This window comes from Mus musculus, chromosome Y, assembly GCF_000001635.26.
Source record: "Mus musculus strain C57BL/6J chromosome Y, GRCm38.p6 C57BL/6J".
NCBI lineage: Eukaryota > Metazoa > Chordata > Mammalia > Rodentia > Muridae > Mus > Mus musculus.
The window spans coordinates 2443293-2463749 of record NC_000087.7 but is presented as its reverse complement, the minus strand read 5'-3'; the positions used below and the strand labels follow the sequence as shown (position 1 = coordinate 2463749).

General features: G+C 38.8%; 2 pseudogenes; both read right to left on the bottom strand.

Annotated features, from left to right (window-relative positions):
- Nucleotides 1-338: 338 nt before the first annotated feature.
- On the bottom strand, nucleotides 339-5878 carry Gm46697 (annotated as a pseudogene).
- An 11253-nt stretch (nucleotides 5879-17131) lies between these two features.
- On the bottom strand, nucleotides 17132-17470 carry Gm46718 (annotated as a pseudogene).
- Between the last annotated feature and the right edge of the window lie 2987 nt (nucleotides 17471-20457).

Genomic DNA, 20457 nt, shown 5'->3' with positions numbered 1-20457 from the left:
CAGGATAGATAGCTTCTCTGCCCTCTACCTTAGCCAAATACTCCCACTGCCACCACCACCTCCTCCCACCAAGACCACTGTCCACATGTTCCCTATTAGAATTTCCTTTGAAAATCAAGTTTCCCACATTAATGACAGCTTCAAACTCACCATCACCGTCCTGGGTGGTTCATAGCAAACTCTAGCTCAAAATGAAGAAACAAAAGGAGTCAGGATCAATGGGTTTGGTTTAGATGCTTTAATAGTATGTTTGATTAGCTCCCCCAGCTAGTAGGACACTGGGGCTGGGTGAGGCTGAAGGTGCAGTGAACCTTCAGACTCTTGAGACCCAGGCATCATCAGTTGTCATCAGGTTCTGGTGGCTCAAACATTGATGTACCCCCTTGTTTGAAGAGTTGCTAGAGCTGTTCGTTGTTCTGTACAACCCCACACATGCTCTGGAGCTATGTGTTCCCTGCCAGTGATGTGGGCCATATCCCCAGCCAGTTCATGTTAAGATGTTAGATGTTAAGTACTTGAGAACACTCATGAGGAATACAGGGGCAGAAGATCTCAGGCATCTAGAGTAATTTACTGTCATAGAAAATGATCTACTCCACTAACAGGAAATTGAAGCCCAGTTCTCTGGAAGGAGGTTATTTTCCATCTTCTTCGCCTTCGCCTATTCCTGGCCCTGATTCTTGTGTGTGGTTTTTGCTCAGCTGACCCCCTCTCTTGCCCCAGGTTTTCCAAATTACCAAGCTTATCACCCAACTATGCAGCTATCCTTGAGAGGATTTTGTTACAACATACTTTACGATATCAGTGGTAGTCTCAGATTTTTTTCATACAACATTTAAAAATTTCTTTTAACTTTAATTTTAATAACACACACACACACGTGTGTGTGTGTGTGTGTGTGTAATACATTTTAAGTGTTTTGCTCTGATGGATGTTTGTGGGCCTTGTGGGTCCAGGGTTCACAGAGGCAAGAAGAGGGAGCTTGGTCCCTTAATATTGGAGCTACTTATGGCTGTGAGCTGCCACATGAGTTCTGGGATTCAAACCCTGGCCTTCTAAAAGAGCAGGCACTGCTATCAAACACTGAGCCATTTCAAGACTCATTCTCAGCTTGCTTTCTTATATATTTTATTACCATCTTTGCAGGAATAGCACCATTCACTGAGTATTGGATCCTCTCCCATCAACTCTTAATCAGGAAAATTCCCAACAGGCAATCCGGACCCAGAAAGACACAAATTGCATGCTTTCACCTATATACGGAATTAGCTTGTAAGCTTTATATATGTGTGTGTTTCATTTAGAATAACAGAGATGAGCTATGTAGTAAGGGATCATGAAGGAGGAGGAGCTCTTCCAAGGAAGGGGAAATAGAGTATAGTGGTATAAAGGAATGAAGAAGAAACTAATATAGAGGGGTTAAATGTGGATGGGGAGCTCAGGCTAAGCATCTGACTCTAGACAGGGCATAAAACCCTAGATGAAAATCTGCTATTATTAATTGTCCTAAATGAACACAGCAGTAAAATGACTTCCAATGATTCCTAATTGCTCTACATATATACATACATATCACTAACACTTCATCAGATGTGACTTTCCTACAGAAGGTGGTAATTAACACAGAGAGCCACAACTGGACAATGCATACAGAGGGAGAGACTTGAAGCCCTAGAGGATGTCTTTATCAAGCTCTCCCCTTCAAGGCTCAGGAATCTATGCAAGGATGAGTTAGAAAGACAATCCTGACCAGAGGTGGAGTAATGGATAGTACCAATGAGTTGTATCATGGGTTTTCCATGTTCTTTGTCTAATATCCACTTAACAATGAGTACATACCATGTGTGTTCTTGTTTTAGGGTGAGATGTTATATAGGTATCTGTTAAATCCATTGGTCCATAATTTCTATAAGTTTTATGGTGTCTCTGAGTTGAATGGTAGGGAGATAAAGAAGGGAAAGAATATGTTCAAATCATAATATATGAAAATTTTTATGTGAATATATTTTTTAAAAAATTCCAACAAGCATGCCTATAGACCCATGAACTATAGGCAGATCCTATTTGATGTTTTCTCTTCCTAGGTGACTGTAGGATTTTTACAAGATGGCAAAAGCTTATGTGCTTATTTACTTATGCTTGTCTCTCACCATCTGGTTATGTCTAGTGCTACATGCCCTGGCTGTGTGACTGTCCTTCCTGTGATCCTGTGTCAGAGCTCTTCCAAGTCTAGTTGTCTCTGTGATCCTGTTGTTATGGGATCCTGGGATCCTGAGATCCTGGGTGTATCTGATCTGGGAATCAAGCTGCCTTTGGGAGCTTGAGATCCTGGTGTGACCAAGCTCCTGGGATCCTGGGATCCTCTGGACCTGGCCATGTTAGAGCTCCTGGGAGTGGAGCTGCCTCTGGGTGTTATGGGGCTGGGTGCTGAGTTTGCATCCAAGGATTGTACAGGGCCCTGACCCAGACAGAATGGAAGTAACACATGCCACTGGTCTGGCAGAGTTCCTGCATACCTGGGTCCTTCTTGTCTCAGTTACTGTAGGTGTTGGGGATAGATGTTGTGTCTTCCTCATGTCTGATCATCTGATCCTGGGAATGTTGGAGTGCCTGGGAATGGAGCTGCCTTCAGGTGTTGTAGGACTGGCTGCAGAGTTTTCACTCTAGGCATGCTCAAGGCACTGGCTCCAGAAATATTTTTTAAATGATGCTTCTAGTAAACTGACCTGTCTCCAAAAATAACTGTCATATTTCTATAGGGGTTGATTTAATCTTATAAGTTTAGTAAGGAAAAATGACATCTTGATGATTTGGAAATATCCTAACAAGAAAAAAATAATGGGCCTCTCCCACTAAGTAAAAAATAATTTTGAAGCAAGGTGGTGGTGGCACACACCTTTTATCCCACTTTTTGGAAGGCAGAGGAACAAAGATCTCAGTTTGAGGCCAGTCTAGTCTACAAAGTAAGTTCCGGGACCCCAAATATACAACAAAACAAAACAAAACAAAACAAAAACAAAACAAAACAAAACAAAACAAACACAGTCTTGAAAAGGAATGATAATTTTATATTATGTGTATGTGTGCCACATGTCCTTGTGTACATATGTGAATACACTTATGTTTTTTTTATTTTTTAATTAGATATTTTCTTCATTTACATTTCAAATACTATCCCCAAATTCCCCCCTACCCTGCCACACCCAGCTCCCCTACCCACTCACGCTCATTTCTTGGCCATGCCGTTTCCATGTACTGGAACATCAAGAACAATAGGAACAGAGAGAAGGAGCTGAGCCTGGAAAACAGAGAGGGGGCTAATCAGTTCTTTTATCCTGCCTCTCAGATAGCAGTTTAGTTTTTTTTTTCCAAGAAACAAATATACTTTCTTTCAATGAATTTTGTTAGTGAACAGGAAATATTTTCATCTATCAGACATAACAGTGACAATTTTATATTGTTTATAGAAGATTTTTTGGGACTATTTTATTAAGAACAATGAAAGCCAGGTATGTTGTCAAATATCGGTAATAGAACCTACATGGAATGCTGAACCTCAACATTCTAGACGTTCCTGGAGAATAAACATCACACTAAGTAAAAATTCAAACAAAATGAAATAAAATCAATCCAATTTACCTTCGATATTTGTATCTCGTCAATTTGGAAACTAATAAGATAATAAACCAAGAAATAAATTTCAATTATCTTTATGAATAAAAATAATTAGAAATGTTAAGAAGTTTTAAAACAATCACTACAGGGAGGGTAAGGGAGGGAACTGTGTGGGAACGGGGACAAGGAGGGTAAGAGAAGAACTTGATCAGGTACAGTGGGGGTGGGAAACAGGACTGAAGAGCTGAAGACCAGAAAAAAAAAATGGAAACAGGCAACTTTGTGAGTTAGGAGGTGAGAAAACACTCTAGAATATACCAGAGACCTGGGAGGTGAGAGACACTCAGGACTCAAAGGGAGGGACCTTAGATGAAATGCCCTCCAGTGGGGAGAAGGGACTTGTAGAGTCCTCTTCCTAGCAATATTCTTCTGTATGTGTGTTGGAGGCATCATATCAGCAGGTGTCCTCCATCTCTTTGGTGGGCCAGAGTTTCAGACATCTTGGCAGAGCAGTTTAATAGAGACTGTTGGTCCTCCTACAGGGATGCCCTCTTCTTTAACATCTTTTAAACTTTGTTAATTCAACAACAGGGGTCAGATGCTTCAGTCCATTGGTTGGGTGCAAATATCTGCATCTGAATTTTTCAGCTGTTAGTTGGGTCATTAGGAACATTTCTCAAACTTGTTGAAGTGGGTATAATAGCTAATGAATGAAAAAAATCTCTAAAAATACATATTTTACATTGTAATTGAGAAATATAATGTTGGTTCTAAGGCAAGTATTAGGATTCAGGTCAAGAGATAGGCATTAAACTGTGTTCCTCAGTGTTTCTTATAATGGTTGTGGGTAACTGAAATAAACAAAGCTAAGCCAAACTAAACCTAAAGAAACAACCTCTTCTATACATTGTCTCATCTTCTACTGATTCACCAGTTTTTAAAGGCCATGCTCTTGGATGTAACTACACATTGGAAGTGTCCTTCCCCTACTCTGATTCAGCATAACCGTTTACAAGAGCTCATATACCTTATTTTGTAATCTGAGTGAATGTGTGACTTTGATATTAGTTGATTGCTAAGAGAAAGTGAATGAATGTTGCAGATGACAATCCAATATCATCCCCTTTGTAGGAGAGAAAATAAGAGAATCATTATTCATACTAAGTGTTAGAGGAGTAGATATTGAGAGAGAAAGAGAGCTCATGCATAGGCTATGGAGTGGTGATGCTTATTGACTTGCTCCTCAAGTCTTGCTTTTTGCAAAGAGCCCAGGACTACCACCACAAGGATGTCACTACCGAGAATGGTCCGGGCGCTCTTCCACCAATTAAGAAAATTCTTGACAGCTGGACCTTATGGAGCCATTTTCTCAACTGAGGCTCTTCCTCTTAGAAGACTCTAAATCTTGTCAAGTTGCTATGAAACCAGTGTTGGGGTCTGAATGTAGATGGCCTATGAGTAGGTGTGGTATTGTAGGAGTAGGTGTGGCCTTTCTGGAGGAAACTTATCACTCTAGGGCTTTAAAGCTCTGTCCAGTATGGAGGAGACCCTCCCCCTGGCTGCATGCAAAAGAGATAGTGGAATTGTGAATGAGATATTGTTAGCAAGGATAATAAATTCAGAAGATCCACTAACCTAGACCATCCATCCTCCTAGCTCCCAAACATGGGAGAAATTAGAATGTACAGTTACTCACTGTAGGAGGGAAAACTTTTAGCTTTCTGGAGCTATGAGGGTCCCAGTTACTTCATAAATGTACTTTCTCAAAGAAAATGTCCTAGTCGTCAAGATTCTGTCTTCTGATACAGACCAGGCACCAAAAGCCTATGGAACAACTTTGTGGTTCAGGAGCTGACCTGGCTTTTACACACTACTGCAAACATAGTAGTACCCACCCACCTTCAAGGGATTCTAGCGCCTCCAAGTGGAATAGATGTGCAAACCCCTGACCAGTGCTCTGTAACATCACTCTAGTTCAGCTTACATCATAGAACCCCTCTCATGCTGGTTCCTTCCCTAGTTGGACTCAGAAACTTTCAGCATCTAGGCTTTACCTTTTCATATGGCCTCCTAGAAACCCAAAATTAATTCCCTACCGAAATGACCTGATGACCTGAGTCACATTCTGCCCAAGTAGATCACTCGTGCATCGTTTTTATTGTTTGGTGGTTGGTTTTTTGTTTATTTGTTTGTTGTTTTGTTTTGTTTTTGTTTTTATTTTCCTTTTATGAAAGTCTCCGGTTTCTGACTCACCAACATCCATGGTGGTCATTTTCCCTGTTCCAATCTTTCCCCTGATTATCTTTAAGCTGTTCTTCGTATCAGAAATGTTGCCTGGCTCTTTGAGGCAGCACACTGGATTGCACACCAAAATTTGCTTTATGGAAATCCACAGTTAGAGTAGGACCATTTTTATTCAAACAAAGCTGGAATTTGACAGGATTAAATACCTTGTATTGAAGCCAATTGCAATCATGAATTATGTATTCTTTGCAAAGTGAGAAGACAACTTAGCTCTTGGGACTGCTTATAAAGTTGTGATGAAGTTAAAACAAACCCGATATCTACCAGTCATATTTTAAAGGTCTATAAAATGTATCAGCATTTCTGGTTACAAGTGATTTCATAGATTAAATGCAGTAAAACAGGATGAAATAGAGGTGATAATTTTACTTTTAAATTTTGGATAGACACAATACTGGACACAGTTAAGTATGGAATTTACTTACAAATTAGAGGGCAATTTAATTGTTCATGCCACATAGATCTTCAGGTCTTCCAGAAAAATCCATTTCAGTCCCCTCCACAGTCCACACCACACTCTGTACATCCTCTTCATAGGGGCTGACACTACCCATAGTGGGGTAGACCCTTCAACATCAGCCATCAAAAAAAATCATTCCTTGTAGGTATGACCACAGGCCATTGTGATGGAGGCAGTTCTTTATCTGAGGTCCTATCTTCCCAGGTTAAGTTAACTTAATAAAAAAAAAAGAGTCTAAAAAGTACCACTACGCATCCATATCATCAATATTTACTGCCTCACTGTGTCAAATAGACAAGCTATGGAGTAACTTTAGATGTCAATCACTGGATGAATGGCTTAAAACATGAGAAATATATTAATGTATTTCTCATCTATGTGTATTAGTGAAATTGTAATTTTAATAAGGGACATTAAGTAATAGGAGATATATTGGAAGAGTAAGGGCAGCATCAGGGGGGTGAGCAGATAGAAATGGAGAATAGTGGGGTGGGTGAAGATGGTAAAAGGACACTATAAACCTATGCAAAAAGTCACAACAAAACCCGGTGACTTGTACACTTAAAGCACACTGTTATAAAGTAACAGAGTCTAAATAATGTTTTGATTAAACTGGGGATTTTAGCTTCAAGACACTACAAAATTTATTTATATTTTGCTACTCACATGTGGATGTTGCTCTTTTGAGCTTGATATGGTTGACCAGATATGGCAAGGTGCTTCAGTCTTTGTATATCATTAATCATCAAAAACACATGTCACTCAGTGAGCTATTAGGTAGCTAGTGAGCTACTAGGTAGCTAGAGATCTTAAGGGTACATGACGTAGGAAGAATAATTCTGCCACACAACTATAGCTGTTGAAATATTCACCTTCATCTTTTGTTTGAATGTGATTCCCCAAAAGGAATTTTCTGAAGATTAATTTCCAGGTGTAAATATATTTTGTAGAATTTGATTGGGTCAGGAGGGATATGGCCTACAAATAAAAATCAATTAATTATGCTGTTATAGAAAAGGTTTAATTATGAAAGGGAGTTTGCCGCCCTCTTTTGTCTTTCTAGCCCATTGGATCCGTTATGAGATGACAACATCTCACAAGAATTTTTTCATATGCTGATGGTGTGTTCATCTTGAATTTCCACACTCCTGAAAAGAAGTCATACAAAATATGCTTCATTATATACTTGCCAATCAGAGTCATTCTGCTTGTCAATACAACATGTATGCCTCAGAATCATGAACAACTGGGCCATATGGGGAAAATAATTAGGCTATGTGTGCTGACTAAGGAGGAGATGGGTTCAGTGTTATCATGTGTGTTCTTCATGAAAGAAAGCAGCATAGAGGGTGAGAATAGATCGGAGAGGTACCATCTAGGAGGAACTCAGCTATCTAATGTTGGCCTTGGTGATATAAAGGAACATTATGTAAGGGATCCCTAGGAAGAGCACCAGCCACTGCTTTTAGCTAGTGGAACCATTTTTAGAATCCCCATTTTCTAGGATGTAAAAGAAAACAGTATTACTCTAATTTGCTAAGTATGGTCTTCTGATACATCAGTGATCATCAGCAAGGTGTATAGGTGTGGACACAGGTTTGGGGACTCGGAAGAAGCCTGTTCTTGGAACACCCTTTGCCTTCAAGGGATGGAGACTTCTGCCCAGCAACACTGGATAAACAATCTACATTGATAAGGGTAGCCCCATTGTGTCCAGATTAGTGGTTTTCAAACCATGGGTTTAGACTCCTCTGAGTGCTCAAACAACCCTTTCACAGAGGTTACATATCATATATCTTGTTTATAAGATATTTACATTACAATTCATGACTATAACAAAATTAAAGTTATGAAGTCACAATGAAATAACATTATGGTTGGGGAGCTCTGTATTAAAGAATCACAACATTTGGAAGATTGAGAACTACTAGTCCTGTCTGGAGGAATAATCCCCTTCATTCAATCAGGCAAACCAAGAAAATCAAAACATCACAAAAAAGTTATAAAGTTATGGAAGTTAAACAGTTGTTGTACCACAGTCTATAAGCAGGGCATGCTGACATCTTAGACAAATGAAGTCAAAATAGAAATCACTGTGACACCATGACATTTCACCAAATGAGAAGCAGAGGAGTAAAACCAGTCCCCTAGTGGTGACATTTAGAGGAAACCATTGTCTGAACCACCAGCAAGTTTAAAAAACTACCCTAAAGTCTGGATTTAAGATTAGGTGAGAATCTTCCAAAACAAAAGGAAACAAAGAATCTTGGTGAAGTAATTGGAGAAACAAGAGAAAAGCAAAGGGGAATCCACCAAATAAAAACAGACAGAAGAAGTAGGAATTAAAGACATATCTGGGAAAGATGAACAGTGAAGAGGAGATTAGAGCAAGCAGAAGGGAATGAGGAGATAGCTCACTGCTTAAGCACACTGGTTGCTTTTGCAGAAGACCAGGGTTCAATTTCTAACACTTACCTGGTCGTTCACAACTACCTGCAATTCTAGTTCCAGAGGATCTGATGGCCTGTTTGCCCCCCCACACACACCCCCCACACACCCCACAGGGAAAAAGTTTTAAAAATCTTTTAGAAAACAAATATAAAAACCAAAAGGAGCCAAGTATAGTGTTATTGCCCTTTAATACCAGCATTCAGAAGCAGGCTGAACTCTGTAAGTTGAATGCCTGCCTGGCTGATAGTTTTTTTCAGAATTTTAGTTGGTTTTTTTTTGTTTGTTTGTTTGGTTGGTTTGTTTTGTTTTAGGTTCTTGTTGTTTGTTTATTTGTTTTTAATTCTTTATTAAGTATTTTAGGTTTGCTTTTTTTTTTTTGATTGTAGACCTGTTTTAGTGTTTATTTAAAGATTCTAGTGCTTTTTACCTTTTACTTTTTTTTAGGTTTTATGTTTCTTTTCGGGCTTTTTAGTATTTTAGAGTTTTCAGGGGTTTTTTGGGGGGAGTTTAGGTTATTTTAGTTTTTTTTTCTAGAAATTTATAGGGTTTTTGTTGATTTTTTAAAGCTTCAAGGTTTTTTATTTATTTTTTTATTATGTTTTTATTTTTTAGAGTTTTTAGGGTCTTTAAGGTTCTGTTTCTAAGAACATGGAAACTGAAGCTATTGCTTTCAGATTATTAATAAAATGCATTCAATTCTGAAAACAAGCAACACAATAAAGACGTGTTTGTTCATTTGTGTGTATGTCCACAGGAGCTATAGAATGTGTTTTCCTAATGCAGAGCTCTAGAGTATAACCTGATCATACAGATGGATTTGTCAAATCATGAAAGTTCAAAAACTGTACTATAAAGCTAGATCTATTTATCCGAGTTTATTCATCTTTCACACAATCATAGTAGAAATCTCACAGAGGGAGGAAATTTTTAATCATGATTTCCAAAAAACACCTCAAAAGTCTTTAATTCAAGACCTATACTAGCCAGCCTCTACCCATCTATCCAGTTAACTTCTGTAAGAACAACTGCAACTGTGTTCTGGTTAATTCTTATTAAACTCTACAGTAAAATAAACCCTTTATTGGCCCCCTTCCAGCTTATTGAAAAACACCATTCACTCTCCTTCTGAAACAAAAGCATTCACTTTTTCACAGACTATGTAGATATTACAACATTTGCTCCTGCATGGTTTCCATTTCCACAGTTGTGCATGCCATGACACAATTTTTCATCTTTATTCTGACAAATCCTCCCATAAACCAAGGTAAAGACAAAAATGTTCATTTGGGAGGCATGCAAAGAAAGCAGAATGAACTTGGGGGACACAGAAGAGAGAAAGACACAAGAGCAAAAGAAGCATCATTAATATGGTTACTACTCTAGAATACTGCATGTTATTCATGTCTACTGGGGATCCAGAAATTCACCTAGACTGGACCCTAGTTATTCATTGGAAGGATGTAGTCTGAAGCTTTGCCTATTAACTGCCAGCTCCCATAGCTTTGAACTGATCCAATGAATGTTATCTTCTACACATCACACAGCAGTTTCTAAGCTACATTCCCTGGCACAGGTAAGAGCCCTGAAAAAGAAAAGAAAGCACTGTAGTGTGTGCTAGGGTCCATGCTCATAGTGGGTATTGGCAATCTGCATTGAATCTTTTACCAAACCTGCAGGGATATGTGACTCAGGCTATCCAAGGATCACCATGCTTCTCATTTTATCTCTCCAGTCTATATATCCACTCCCAAGTCTACACAGCATGCTCCTAATCCTACGATTCATTTAGATGTCTCACAAATACCACCATCTAAAAACCCCAGAAGATGAGAGAAGTTCGAAGCACATCGATAGAGTTAAAGTCTGACAGTTGCTGATGGCATCACCACGATTTTCTGAGCTGTGTTGTGCTTTTGTCAAAGGATGGGGCTAGAATGGCCCTGGCCAAGCTCTAAAGCACAAGCAACAGAATTTTTTTTTCTTTTACTATATTGGAACATGTCATCATCAGTTGTACTGCCTCAGTCTAAAATAAGAGGTGATCCTTATAGTTATTTGCTGTGATCTCTAAAGTCTGGGGCAAGACAAACCCTGTGATTGTCTAAGCCTTGCTTCTTAACATTTCTGGGCTATATGCTGTCAGGATACTGATCTAAACAGGGAACGCTATGGATATCCAGGTTTTAATAGTTTTCCCTTCAACAATATAGTAAAACAAAATTATTTCTAATTATACATTTATTTTATTATTTCTGGTCAACATTCTCCTACTGAACTGGCTATATCTGCCATTTTCCTCGTGAATAGATAAGTAGCATATATACAGGTAACATGATTTCACCCTTTCTAAAAAAAATATTGCCTTGTTGCATACAACTCGACCAGCAAGGAAAACGCAACCACAGGTTCTTCTTAATGCGGTTTACTCAGGCAGCTCTCTCTTCAAATCCCCTGCCTCTCAGGGTACAAGCTTTTTTATCCACTCAAGCCACAACCACACCTCAACCAATCACCACAAGTCACATCACCTCACCAGGCAGGCTTGCTCAGCCAGTCAGGGATTAAGGGTGAGCCATCCACCAATTATGGGCTTGTTTACTGCCTGGCACAGATTTCTGTCCGACTGGCCAGAGAGTCCTGAATGGCTTCCCACAGTGCCTTTTAAACACTTTGCAACACAGGAAAAGATGACCACAGAGTCACATAATATAAAACCACATCAAAGGTAGATCTTGTTGACAAGCACATATTATGCAAAGTGAAAGGTCTGCCCAGGAATTTCTTTCTTGACTTGTGTCAGTAAATCCAGAGGGCCAACTGGATACTAATATTTACGATTTTTGTGCCTTCATAATAACGTTATATTTTTGTTTGAATTGTGGGGTACAGCTTTTTTTTTTTTTAAGACAAGTCTGACATAAATCATCGTGGTCTCAAACTCACTACAGAGCTATGGACAGTCAAAGGCCTTGATCCTCCTGCATCCAACTCCCAAGTGGTAGCATTGCAGACTTACTCTACCACAGTTATTAAATGATTTCCTATGACTGGTAGAAAGAAGTGAGGATTTGACTTTAGGATTTGGGTATTTTTCTAGTTATAGTCATAGTTTACATTGAATAGACTCATTAGGTGAAAGGGAACAGAGAATCTGGTTTGTAAGATTTCTACTCATTAGTAGATCACTTAATACATATAAATATCTACTTAAAAATGTCATGGCATACAGAACAGTGGTTTAAGATCTTGACAAGGGTGGTTTCTGATTTTTAAAATAGTCAGTAAGTAGGAGTAGATTCATGAGTTTAATATAAATATGCATGTCTTCTCTATTTTGGCAATGTTATACATAATAATATAAAACATACATTTTAAGTTCTTAGAATTGTTTTCCTAAAAACATATATATTCATGACCAAATGAGCTAGTAATACTCATAAAAATATTTTAAGATTATAAAAAGCAGAAATTTATGTTGAAAGAAAATGATTCTTATTCTGTTGAATTTATAGTAGTCTGTTATTTTGATCAGAATTTCTGAGGGTTTTAGAGAACTAAAAATAAATATTCAGCATATCTTTTAAAGATAATTTCCAAGTAAGATAGGATACTGAAAATAGGCTGGTAAGCCCAATGCCCAATGACAAAGAGGTTCTAGCTTTGGTTCTATAAACGACTACAATGGTTTCTTCCATGCTATGAAAGCGGCTATGGGAGCAAATGATGAAAGAATGCTCTAGGTATGACCATGAAACTTACTATGCCTGCTGGCAAGACAAAAACTCCTAATTAGCCATCATTCATTTTTATCTTGGGAACCACATGAAGCTCCTTAAAAGTTATGTGAATGAAGTTATACTAGGAAACTCAAGATGATAAGGCATATTATTTTTGAGACAGTTGCAAAGCATAGCTCAGGCTGAGCTGGACTTCTGTCTTCCAGACTGGCCTTGAAATTATGACAATTTTCCTGCTTCACTCAGCCTTCTACATGCTAGGAAGATTTCTTATGCGCAGAAAAGATACTGTGCCTGCCCTAAAATACAGTGGTTTGCTGATTTAGAATGGTAAAGAGAAGAATGGTAAATGACAAATTTGACCATTGTAGAAAACTGTTAAAGGTCTATGGACAAAGAACTTAAAAGAGGAAGACAAATAGGGAGTTAAATTTTGCCAAACCTGTTTTTGTTTCTCTGTATGTGCAAACAAAAGAATAAAGAGTTATTTGTGGTACCACAGGATAACTTTCCAGTGTCTAAACTACTGAGGTAACTGACTTTCCCCTCTTGAACAAGAATTAAACACCAGTACTTCCTCAGGGAGGATGAAGAGCTTTCATGCTATTCAACTGCTTATTAGATCTCAGGGAGGGCTCAGGCCTCAGGCCCCCTCCATGAGGAGATAGAGATAGACTAATCTTGTATAGTTCTTGTATCACAACCACTAAGAGTTGAAAATGGAAAAACTACATAACTTGTATTGGGTTTATTAGTAAGACAGTCAAAAGACACATTTGTTGATTTTATTCAAACAAACCTTAAAACTGGTTGCCTTTCTGAGAAAATGACCATTTTGAACTGGTTTTCTTTTTGTGAAAATGACAGTTTTGGGGTAGCAATCTGCTCATATGATAAAGTGCTAAAACATACTTTATATTGCTTTTCTATGACATGAAGTTAAAATTCATGTTGTCATTTAAGGTTAAACTTGTGTAAGATTTGTAAAGGATCCTTGAAAAGAAAACCTTTGTTCTTTCAATTTCTAAGAGGCAATGTTAGAGAAATTAACTCTGCTACATCAGTATTAATGAGTCACAGGGAGAAAGTCAAAGGGAAAGTGTTTCTCAGCCTTATCTTCATTAATCTTAGTAGAGGAAACCATGCTAACATAAGTACGGTTATGGTTCTTATGTGCAGGTTCTCCATCTACAATTCAACCAACTGCCGACTGAAAAATGTTAGAAAACTGTATTTGTACTGAAGAAGTATAATTCTTTCTCATCCTTCGCTAAACAATCAAGAAGGATAGCTATTTACATCCCATTTACAGTGTAACGTTTATGTGACTGGTAGCTGGCATGAATTATAGGGAAGAGCCACGTGTAGTGGTACATGCCTTTAGTCCCAGATACTTAGGAAGCTGAAGTAAGAGAATCACTTCAGCTCCCAAATATGAGATCTGTCTAGACACTATAGCAAATTCCTGTTCAAATGAGATATTAAGATAAAATATAGGAAAAAAATGGGTATATATTATAATTAAATATATCACTACTCTATTTAATGGACTTAAGCATGAATTGTATCTTCATATCTAGAAAGGCCTGAGAACCAATTCTGGATACTTGGGAACAGATTATGGAGCCCTACTTTTAATTATTGGGGTCCTGTTGGTGTCTTTCCTCATGATATTAGGTAATAAAGTTATGGTGTTTCTGTTTGTTATTTCAGTAAATTAAAAATAAAGACCTCAATCTTCCCTTTTAGATTTTTGTTAGGTATTATATAACATTAATTTTTGAATAAGGATGTATATTACACTTTTCTATGTAGCTTTATTAGCACATTCACACATACAAATTATTATATTATTATTGTGTCTTTGAACTGTGTCATCACTAGAGCTATTTTGGCCAAAATACTCTTTTTATATTAGTTTTGTTATCTTATTTTGCATATCAATTTTCTATTCCTACTTCCGGTAGTATAATAAGATGTATTATATCTATTGTGCACTCTCAATTGATTTTTCACTTGTTAAAATTATTAGAAGTCATCAGTGAACTACAAGGACTTAGGTTTCAGTTTTCTCTATATATTTTTTTAATCTATAATGAACCAACAAGTGTTTCAGAGGACCGTAAAAATGGACTTCAGTGACTTTAGAGACTAAGATCTTAGCCACAGGCTTCTCATGTCATAATGCAAGTGCTTCTCATACCATGTAAGTGGCCTTTTTAAGAACAGGGCCTGGACAAATGACTTTGAGGTTAAGAGCACATTTAGGAGATCAGGCTTATTTCCCAACACCCACACAGCAGCTTACAACTGGCTATTAACTCCAATCCCAGAAGACATGACACTCTTTTTTGATTGCAAGAGTAATGTACATATGTAGTACACAGACATACATATAGCCAAAACACTCATACGCATAAAGATATACACATAAAGACATAAGATATAAGTCATCTTTTTTTCTTTTGTTTTTTGTTTTTGTTTTTGTTTTTTTCGAAACAGGGTTTCTCTGTGTAGACCTAGCTGTCCTGGAAGTCACTGTGTAGAACAGGCTGGGCTTGACATCAGAAATCATCCTGCTTCTGCTTCCCAAGTGCTAGGATTAAAGGTGTGTGCCACCACTGCCCGGTGGTTGTTCTTGAAAGTGAGCTTTTGAGTACTTATTTATGCCACCTCTAGAACAAGAGATGGTGGTGGTCATAGCTGGTAGTCCCAGTTCCCAACAGTCACCTGAGCATCAGGCAGATCTAAATGCTCTTCAGAAAGTAGCCTGACCATGTTCAGACAGGGAAGGAGAAAGATGCCACTATTCACAGGAAATAGGGAGTGGTCAAGATTACATGAAAAGAAAGTGGTACCTAGGACCTGAAATTAAACTCTTCTAATACTGTTGTGAAAGCTGACTGGACAGCCTCTCAGAAGTTCAGTCTAAAAGACCAGCTGCAGCAGAAGCCTAGGAGGTGACGAAAAGTGAATAGTTCAAATGTGAATACTTAGAGGCAGGGTCCCCAGTGCTAATTTGGAGCCTCTCCTGAGAGTTAGTTTTCCCATATTTGTTCTGTGAAACATTATTTTTATACATAATAGGTGAAAACTCTTCTCTCTAAAACCTAGGTTCAGCCTCTGATGACAGGAGCTGCGCTGTTTTATGACATATTCTATTAAAACCCAGGGCTCCCTTCTGAGAACGCCATTGAAGATGTTCATAAATAAGTAGATTAATGTTCTGTAACTATTTTGACCTGCTTGACTTCCAAGGCAGTTAGATAGTAGCATTTCTCCACTACTGTTATTTAGAGATCAGTGTGTGCGTAAGACAGAGGGCACATTCTAGCACTCAAAGTCTGAGGCAGTCAGATCTCTGTGAATTCAAGGTGAACTGGGTCTGTGCAGTGAGTCAAGACAGCAAGGACTGTGTAGAGAGACCCTGTTTCAAAACCTAAGAAGAAGAAGAGGAGGAGAATGAAGAGGAGGAGAAAGAGCAGAAGAGAAAAAAGAAAAGAGTGAAGAAACATATATTCTACACAGCATCATAGCACTATATACCTACTAATTCTTTTATAAATCTTTTTAGAATGAGGCAGAAGATTTAAAAATTAAAAAGGAAAACCACCTATAATTTCTATTTTGCATATTTTATTATTTTTAATCCTTTTTTTTTTACAGTCCATTTGTTATCCCTCTTTGGACTGCCCTCTGATTGTTCCTCATCCTATACTTCCTATCCTGTCTCGAACTAGATGTCCCTACTATTCCCTGGGGCTCCAATTCTCTCAAGAGTTAGGTGCATCTTTTCTCACTGAGTCCAGAAGAGGCAGTCATCTGCTATACGTGTGTTGTGGTGTCGGGACAGCTACTGTATGCTGTCTTGTTGGTGGCTCAGTATCTGAGATCTGGGGTTCCAGTTAGTTGAGACTGCTTGTCTTTCCATGGGGTCTTCTTTTCTCTTTTCTCTTTTCTTCTTTTCTCTTATGGTTTCACCATCATTGTTCAGTGATCAGTGTAGGCTCCTGACCTCAAGCCAACATTATGCCCCACAGTTGTCATCTTTTAACCTGAGACCTAACCTCCAAGGAAGCCTTTCTAACCACAGTCCATATCTTCATCAATTCATCTCCAGGTAGCACCATTTCATTTGGAGTCCAAAATTCCTGGGAGGCTAAAGCCAAATTACTGGCCTTCCAAGGCCTTGTGGGCTCACAGTCTACCAGGATAGCTTCTCTGCCCTCTACCTTAGCCAAATCCTCCCACTGCCACCAGGTCAAAAGTGCTTACACACCACCACATCCTCCCACCAAGAACACTGCCCACGTGCTCCCTATTAGAATTTCCTCTGAAAATCAAGTTCCCCACATTAATGGCAGCTTCAAACTCACCATCACCCTCCTGGGTGGTTCATAGCAAACTCTAGCTCAAAATGAAGAAACAAAAGGAGTCAGGATCAATGGGTTTGATTTAGATGCTTTAATAGTGTGTTTGATTAGCTCCCCGAGCTATTAGGACACTGGGGCTGGGTGAGGCTGAAGGTGTCGTGAACCTTCAGACTCTTTAGTCCCAGGCATCATCAGTTGTCGTCAGGTTCTGGTGCCTCAAACACTGATGTACCCCCTTGTTTGAAGAGTTGCTAGAGCTGTTCGTTGTTTTGTGTCACCCAACACACATGCTCTGGAGCTATTTGCTCCCTGCCAGTGATGTGAGCCACCTGCCCAGCCAGTTCATGTTAAAATGTTAGATGTTAAGTACTCCATGATACTAGTGAGGAATTGAGGTGCAGAAGAGCTCAGGGGTCTAGAATAGTTTCCTATCATAGGAAATGATCTACTCCACTAAACAGGAAATTGAAGCCCAGCTCTCTGGAAGTGGGTTATTTCCACATTCTTCACCTTTGCCTTTTATTGGCCATGATGCTTGTATGGTGGTTTTTGCTCAGCTGATCCCCTCTGTTGGCCCCAGGCTCTCCAAATAACCAAGATTCTCACCCACCTTTGAAGTTATACTTGAGAGGACTTTGTTACAACATACTTAATGATATCACTGGTAGTCTAGATTTTCTTCTTACATTTAAAATTTTATTTTAACTTTTACTTTAATAACATATATATGTATGTGTGTGTGTGTGTGTGTGTGTGTGTGTGTGTGTATACACACACATACATACATACATGCATACAGCTGTGAGCTGCCATGTGAATTCTGGGATTCAAACCCTGGCCTCATAAAAGAGCAGCCAGTGCTATTAAACACTGAGTCATCTTTCACGCCCCACCCTCAGCTTACTTTCTTATATATTTTATCACCATCTTTGCAGGGAAAGCACCACTCACTGTGTACTGAATCCACTCCCATCAACTGTTAATCCGGAAAATTCCAAACAGGCAATTCAGACCCAGAAAGACACAGATTGCATGCTTTCACCTATGTATGGAATTAGCTTCTAAGCTTTATATATGTGTGTTTTTCATTTAGAATAACAGAGATAACTTATCTAGTATGGGGCCATGAAGGAGGAGGAGCTCTTCCAAGGAAGGAGAAATATAGTATAGTGGTATAAAGGAATAAAGAATAAACTAATATAGAAGGGTTAAATGTGGAGGGGATCTCAGGCTAAGTATCTGACACCAGACAGATCATAAAACCCTAGGTGAAAATCTGTGATTATTAATTGTGCTAAAAAACCAGCAGTAAAATGATTTCTTATGAATCCTAATTGCTCTAGCCATACATTAATATATGTATGTATATATGTATGTATATATGTATGTATGTATATACACATAATACACACATATACACATACACACACACATACATGTACACATACACTTACACGTACACATATACATATACATGAATCACTAATCCTTCATCAGAGGTAACTTTCCCACAGAACGTGGTAATAAACTCAGAGAGCCACAACTGGAAAATGCATACAGAGGGAGAGATTTGCAGCTTTAGGCCTTAAATAGGATGTCTTCATCAAGCTCTCCCCTTCAAAGTTCAGGAATCTATGCAAAGAGGAGTCAGAAAGACAATCCTGTCCAGAGGTGGAGGTAATGGGTAGTACCAATGAGTTGTGTTATGGGTATTCCATGTTCTTTGTCTAATATCCACGTAACAATGAGTGCATACCATGTGTGTCCTTGTTTTAGGGTGAGATGTTCTATAGGTATCTGTTAAATCCATTTGCTCCATAACTTCTATAAGTTTCAGGGTGTCTCTGAGTTGAATGATAGGGAGATAAAGAAGGGAAAGAGTATGTTCAAATCATAATATATGAAAAATTTTAAATGAATATTTTATTTTAAATCCCAGTAAGCATGCCTATAGACCCATGTAATGTAGGCAGATCCTATTTGGTTTTCCCTCTTCCTAGGTGATGTAGGTTTTTGACAAGTGGGCAAAAGCTTGCTAGCACACATATATTAATATAAAAGCATTCCCAGCCATGTCTAAAGCCATCAAAACTATGGAATGAGACATTCTCTGGGCATTCCATGGGGTAAATCTCAGAAATACATGAGTTTTTACAGTGTGTCTCAGCTTTAGAGTGTAAATCCTGAAAGGACCATGGCCATCTCTCTTTCTTCCTGCTTTGGGGCACTACAAAGGCTTCTTTGCTAACAAGGTACCGCAGTGACACAGATATCTTGAAGTCCCAGAGTAGAAACCCATCCCTGGAGATCTAGCCACTGATGAGTGCACTCCTCCACCACCTCTTGCCTTCACACCTTACTTGTTAAGGTGGGAACATAGTGGATAAGACATGGAGGACCAAATTATTTAAAGTCCAGTGCTGTTCTCAATAGACATCTCCCAATTTTCTAGATGGACGTCATATGTTACTCTTTGAAGTCATTTCATAATCTCCTGTTTCTTGTGCACAGCAATAGAAATGCCAATTAAAGATAGACCTCTTAATATATATTAATAATTCTGCCTTATCTTCATATTCCCTGCCCTTAATCATGGGAACCTCACCCATACTAGATGTCACAGCCATTCTCACTGACAGTTTTACTGGTAAACAGCTAGTTGAGAGAAAGAAATTCTTCTAAGTCCCAACCACTCTACTTAATCATTATATGAGATGCAGGGCTTACATCACTCAGCAAAAAGCTATAGAGAGTCTCCTGTTTTGTGGAGAACTGAGAGAGAAGCAGGGACTGGGGCCTCGAGTGTGAGTGACTGTCCTTAAGGATAGTCAGACCATACTTGGAGGTGGGGTCTGAGTGCATCCAGAGTAATTAAGTCTAATAGTTTGGAGCTTCCTGGAGGAGAACTGTTTCTTTTCAAAATGTGAAAGGAATGGTACACACAAGCAGAAGAGTGCAGTGGTGTTCTAGCCTTGTTTTGAGCCATCGGGGTACTGATACCCTCCCCCTTTCCTTAATATTACATATGGGCAACCTCAATAGGGTGACAAGTATGTCCTGCTTACACCAGAAGCTGTAATTACAAAACCCTTACAGGACAGACCAGTTTCCCTCCACTCTCAAAATAAAAAGCAAGGATTGGGCTCACAGGGCCAAGCATTCTCTGACTAGCTTTGAGAGAACAGGCTGCTCTGAGGTCCAAAACTGAGCCTTCGATGTTTACTGACAGTTTAAAAGTTAAGCACTTGTAACATTTGCTCTGTGGTATTAAAAATTATGGTTCCCAAACGTGTATGAGAACAAAAAGATGAGCATGTAGACTAAGGAGCACCACTACCCTGACATACCACTAGACACCTGGCACACCTTTAATACACGGAAATACCCTCCAAGTCCCCCAGACCACCCTCCTCAAGTGTACATTACATGTTTTGTTCTGGACCATGACATACAAGTCTTCAAGAAACACAATCTGACACAAGGCAGAAACAGGAACTCCTTTGTTGATCAAATTGCA